This window comes from Canis lupus, chromosome 3, assembly GCF_048164855.1.
Source record: "Canis lupus baileyi chromosome 3, mCanLup2.hap1, whole genome shotgun sequence".
NCBI lineage: Eukaryota > Metazoa > Chordata > Mammalia > Carnivora > Canidae > Canis > Canis lupus.
The window spans coordinates 77,330,095-77,336,363 of NC_132840.1; the positions used below are offsets into that span (position 1 = coordinate 77,330,095).

At 39.8% G+C, this 6,269-nt stretch overlaps 1 pseudogene; it reads left to right on the plus strand.

Annotated features, from left to right (window-relative positions):
• The first annotated feature begins 3,829 nt into the window (after positions 1–3,829).
• LOC140625245 (large ribosomal subunit protein eL6 pseudogene) lies at positions 3,830–4,682 on the plus strand (annotated as a pseudogene).
• The last annotated feature ends 1,587 nt before the right edge of the window (positions 4,683–6,269 follow it).

The following is a 6,269-nucleotide window of genomic DNA, read 5'->3' on the forward strand; positions in this document are numbered from 1 at the left end:
TATCCACCCAGGCACACTCGAATGTGCTAGAAAAGGATGTGTGAAAATTGCGAATGAGACTGTATAAAATCAAACTGTGCCTACTTCCTCTACTTCCTGCCTCCAGGCTCATCAGAATATAGTCTTTTTAGAAACATGAAGGTGGAAATAATCAAATGTGGTCTTTCTATAACTCTTCTAATTTTCAGTGAGAACAGTTACCTGGCTTCATAGCATGCCTGTTTGTTAGTTTTCCAAGTGGGTGTGTTGGCAGAGTGTACATCTCTGTGTGTGGAGGACAAGGTAGGCTGGGGGGGAAGGCAGATGTCCCTTCACCCTTAGAAAAAGAGCTGAAGAAACTGACATCCAACCTGTGGGGTCAGTTTTGGCTGAGAACGGTGCCTTGCCTTGGGCCATGTGTTCCCTGCTACCTGAGAGGACCGCACACAGAGCTAGAAGAGCAGATACCCACAAACCTGCCATCCCCCAGAGATTTTAATGTGACCTAACTGTAGCTGGAGAGTGCATTAGGTTGGAGCAAAAAGAAAACATTAACTCAGTTTTCAAAAGGCAAACTTTGAAGCGCCACCTGGGTGGCACAGTCAGTTAAGCAACAAACTCTTGATTCGGGCTCAGGTCATGATCGTAGGGTTGTGAGATCTCAAGCCCTGAGTTGGGCTCCATGCTGGACATGGAGTCTGAATGGGATTTTCTCTTACCCCCTGCACCTCCCCCTCCTTAATGTACATTTTTTAAAAAAGGAAAAGGAAACCTTCCAAAAATGAATTCTCTAGAGAGTTTGAAGTCTTACAAGTTACATTGATTTAAAGAGAGAGTCTTCCAAGAGGTAAGGAAATTCATTTTGTCTACCAGAAGTTATACGAATCAAGGTGAATTTACTCCATATAGTCATTTCTTGTCTTACTCACTCACTTTCTTCTTCTGACCCCTCCCTACCCCTGCCTTCTTCATAGGTCCCACCTAAAGCAAGGAACTGATCTCCTTCAACTGTGTTCTGGGGTTACATAAATATGGGAACTGACCTGTGAAAACCAGGATGACAATTACTTCTTTATGGGCTTGTTTTGTGTGGTCACCTATTTTTTTCTTATGTACTTGACCCATAATTGGAGTAGGCAACTACAGGTCTCAGCCATGTGTCAGCTTTGGGTTTTTTGCTCAAATTTCATGGCTTCTGATTGCAGTTAAAGACAAGTAGGTTATTTTCCTCCTTGTTTATCATTTTAAAAATGGGTATTTTGTTGAAAAAGTGGACCAAAAAAAACCTAACTAGTATCATCAATTATTTTTTAAAAAAACTAGATTAACAACTGCTTATGGTAGATAGGAAAAAATATACACACACTGAAATACACATACATACATACATACATATACCCACTCAACACAAAATCTCTTCACACATGTAGGCATCTTATGCACTAATTCTTAACTACTGCAAACATTGATTAGTCTATTCCAAATTTTCCCCATGTTTACATAGTAAAACAAATATATTACTTAATCTTGAGATTGGACCTCTTCAATGGTCAGTGTTTCTAAAGCTTTCAACCACTTCAAAAGGTATGAAAACTCTGGTAATATCTTTCCTATTAGAGATTTTTTTTCCTAAAAGAAAGTCATTTAATAGCCAGAACCTGACTCTCTTTCTTTTCTCTATTTCTCTGCCTATAGTGTCTATACATACTTCCTAGTCTTCTTCCTTTCTTCTTTGAAAGAAGAAATTGCTTTTCATTGCCATTCTGTTGCAGAAAGAGAAGGACTAGAGACCCATAGCATATCCATATCAACAGTATGATATCAGTTCATCTTTTGCAATCACAAAAGCTTAATTCTCCTTTATAACAGAGATACCTTTCCTCCCACCCAATGGTTAAGAGCTGAGGAATCTGCATACAATGGCATCCTGGGGTGACTGGGTGGCTCAGTCAGTTAAGTGTCTGCTTTCAGCTCAGGTCATGATCCCAGAAGTTCTCTTCTAGTAAGACAAGAATCCAAGGTTTGAATCCTGACTCTGCCATTGGCCCCCTGAGTGAAACTTGAATTTCTCATTTGTTACATTCTTATCCCAGGGTGGCTGTGAACCCTGGGGAAAATATACCTAACATGGTGGATGCTGTGCTAATTCTTTGTTACTCCTATTGAGAGCTAGAGACTAATTCTCTTCCTTTGGAACACAGTCTGGCCTTAGTAACTTGCCTTTAAGAATAGATCTCTGAGGCCAGGTCATTAGAAGTTTTTTTTAGCTTCTACCCAGGCCTTATGGAACAGTAGCTCTGGAAGCCCCGAGCTGCCATATAAGAAGTTCAACTATCTTGAGACCACTCTGCTAAGCAAGGCCATGTAGAAAGACTTTGAGATTACACAAAAAGGAGATGCCTGTTCAGCCTGAGCTGTTTCAGCCCCAAGGTATTCATGTCATCCTGGTAGAGGCCCTCAAACATTGTGGGGAGCTAAGAAGAGGCACAGGTGATCCCAACAAACTGCCCAAATTGCAGTCATAGCAAAATAAATGATCATCATTGTTTTAAGTCACCAAGTTATACAAGAGTATCCATCCAAGATCCTTGAAGCAGAGACAGTGCATAACTCATCTTCTCCCCCATGATTGTTGAACACAGAGTTTCATAGGTACCTATTCACTCTTCATTGCCAAACAAATATTGTGCTTGTCAGGAGATAGTTATGGAAAACAGAAGTCAGCACTAACTCACCACTGCACTAAGTTGAAAGAAGTCATCTTGATTTGCATGCCATTTGGAAGAGTACCCTTCTGGTCTTTAGCAAGAATTGTAAAGGTCCCCTTTAGAGCTGTGGAGATCCAAACAAACCCATCAGAGAGAACCTCAAGAAGAATCTAATGATGTTAAGACATCAGGAGAATGCAGAAGGAGAACACTCATCTTAATGGGATTCACCTGCATAGGGATGAAGCATTTGGGCAGAAAAGTAGACTTCTACTTTAATTTCCATGATATACGGTCGATGACTTTTACACTATACATAATATTCCCTGCCAAATCACTAGTAGCCTGACGCACACAAATTCCATTTAGTTGCCTTAATAAAACACAGATAGGCTAACAGCACCATTGATTGACCTTGGGGCTGTGGGCAGAGAAGAGGTCTGCGTAGGAGTGTTTACACCTCCCTGAAACCTCTGATGGGACATTAGGTACTTTACATGGATATACTCTTTATGATTTTCGTTCACTTTTTTTTTCAAGGAGCTCAATAAAAAGTCACTGTGAGAAATGAAGAAAGAACTTTCAGAGGAAATGATGGTATCTTTCTTTAAAATATTTACCAAAGGAAATCATATGTGAAGCTATTTTCTTTGTGTGAACAGGATGTCTTCCATACATTTACATTTCCTAGTCTAAGCTTGAGATTCACAAACGTGAATTCATACAGAATCCCAGGCTCCCAAATATGCACAATAGCATGTCAACAAACCAATCTTAAAAAACTGGAAGTAGAAAATGAAACCCTAACTTTTCTACCCTTCCATTCATCATCCTCTTAAGTGATGTTCTTGTTCAGACTATAATTCATTAAAAAACAATAATTAGGTTAAATAGTTTGAATGAGATCTTACAGAATGTCTGAGTTGGAAGGTATCTTCAAGATCATTTTTTATTCTTAGGAGCTAGAACCTCTCTTTAAAGAAACTCTGAAGAAGTCCCTTATGTAAAATAGGTGACATGGAGAGATGCTCTTGTTGGATGGGAGTTGGGTTGGGAGTGGGCTAAGGCATTGTGGTCACTCTTGAAATCCCTCAGCAGAACCTATAGAAGAATATGAAGTGGTCTCTTTTCCATCTTGCAAGATGGCAGGCAAAAAAGCCGAGAAGCCGGATACTAAGGAGAAGAAACCTTAAGTCAAGAAGGCTGATGCTGGTGGCAAGGCAAAGAAGGGTAACCTCAAGGTTAAAATGCCAAAGAAGGGGAAGCTCCACTGCAGCCGAAACCCTGTCCTAGTAAGAGGAATTGTAGATATCCCCAATCAGCTCTGTATTCCAGAAAAGCCATGTATAAGAGGAAGTATTTGGCAGCTAAATCCAGGGTTGAAAAGAAAAAGAAGGAGAAGGTTCTTGCTACTGTTACAAAACCAGTTGGTGGTGACAAGAATGGTGGTACCTGAGTGGTTAAACTTCGCAACATGCCTAGGTATTACCTGTGCCTCAAAAGCTGTTGAGCCATGGCAAAAAAAACTTTCAGTCAGCATGCGAGAAAGTTGCAAGCTAGCGTCACTCCTGGGACCATTTTGATCATCCTCAGGTGCCACAGAGGCAAGAGGATAGTTTTCCTGAAGCAACTGAGCAGTGGCTTGCTACTTGTGACTGAACCTCTGGCTCTCAACTGAGTTCCTCTGTGAAGAACACACCAGAAATTTATCATTGCCACTTCCACCAAAATTGATATCAGCAGTGTGAAAATCCCCAAACATCTCACTGACGCTTATTTCAAGAAGAAGCAGCTGCGTAAACCCAGACAGCAGGAAGGGGAGATTTTTGACACAGAGAAGGAGAAATACAAGATTACAGAGCAGCGCAAGGTTGATCAGAAAGCTGTGGACTCACAAATTCTGCCAAAAATCAAAGCTGTTCTCAGCTTCAGGGCTACCTCTGCTCTGTGTTTTCTCTCATAAATGGAGTTTGCCCTCACAAATTGATGTTCTAAATTTCTTACAAAGAACCTAGTTAAACAACTGATCCATTTCAAAAAAAAAATGAATATGAAGTGGTTTTCAAAGATGTAAGCCCACGCTTTCTTTTTACAAATTAACAAACTAAGACCTAGAGAAGTTTCATGGGAGCACAATGTCAGACACCTAAGTCAATGGCATTACCAAAACTAGAACCTGAGACTTCTATTCATAGATTAGGCTCCATTGGCTCACTCTTGTCAAGTCTGAACTAATCACTTAACCTGCTGACACTGAGCAGGTGACATAATGTGACGGCAATACATATACACAGCAGAGGCAGCTGGCCACCTTTATCCTGAGGCAGGTACCCAACATATGCAGAAGAGCACCTTCACCTAGCCTCCACTTACCTAAGGGACAAGCCCAAGCATCACCAACCAATCAGCATCACACAAAGACATTGCTCTCCTAATATGAGACAGAAATCATGACCTTTGACCTTTAAAAGACCCACTTCACTCTACTCTCCAAAATCTCATCCCCCCAGAGTCTAAACTCTGTATTGGATTGAGTATTCTGCTTGATAATAACACTATTCCTACTAAGCACTCAATCTTTGGTCTTCTAGTATTTTCTCTTTAATGTTACCCTGCATAATACCACCCACATTCATATGGATATGAACTTACAGGCTGGCTAAATCAAAGTAAACACCAATAAGATACTCAACAGATTCCATCAGAAAAGATGACTATGCTCAGAATATATACTTTTCCATATCCTCAGCAGCATCTCAATTTTCCTAAAGAAAAAAAATTATTTAGAAAATTACCTCTAATTTTACTGTAAATTTCCCATTCAGATACACAGCTAATATAATCTTAGTCATAATAGGTGTTCAGAAATGAAAATGCACAGTTCTTGAGATAGTCTAAGGAGATTAAAACAAAAATAACACAGATGGATCCACACCATCTGAACCTCATCTTCCTCATTCTCCATGGGTTTAACTAATGTCTTTCTGCTGCCAGTTGGCCAGAACATTAAGCCTCACCAATCCAAACATTTGAGTAATTCTGGACTTTTCAGCTAAATTTCTCAGAGCAAGCCAAACATCCACCCACCATACCCCAGACATGACTTCAGAAAATATTTCTCCATTTCCAATCCTTGAAACAGCATGAATCCTGGTTACAGTAACTTTTACCCACCATTTAAATGATTGGATAGTAATAAAGATTTATTAAATCAGCAACTTATTTAGCAATTTAAGCCTTAAATTGTTACAGAAATGTAAAGACGAATGTATTTGTGTGCAGATAATGCTTATGAATAGAAAATTAAAAAAGAAGTTGGTAGCCATAGAGAAGGCTGAACTCAGGTTCCACGGAACAGAATGAATCATGGTCTTTGCTCTTATGATGTTATTATGTAACATCATGTCTAACAACATGAATAAGCAGGTGGGCTCTGAAATTGGACCACTGGAGTTCGAGTTCTAGCCCCACCCCTTACTACTTATGTGACAAATTAAATATCTGTACCTCATAGGGTAGAGATGAGGATCAAAATGAATTAATAATAGTGTCTGGCTCAGAGTAAGATCAAAATAACTGTTA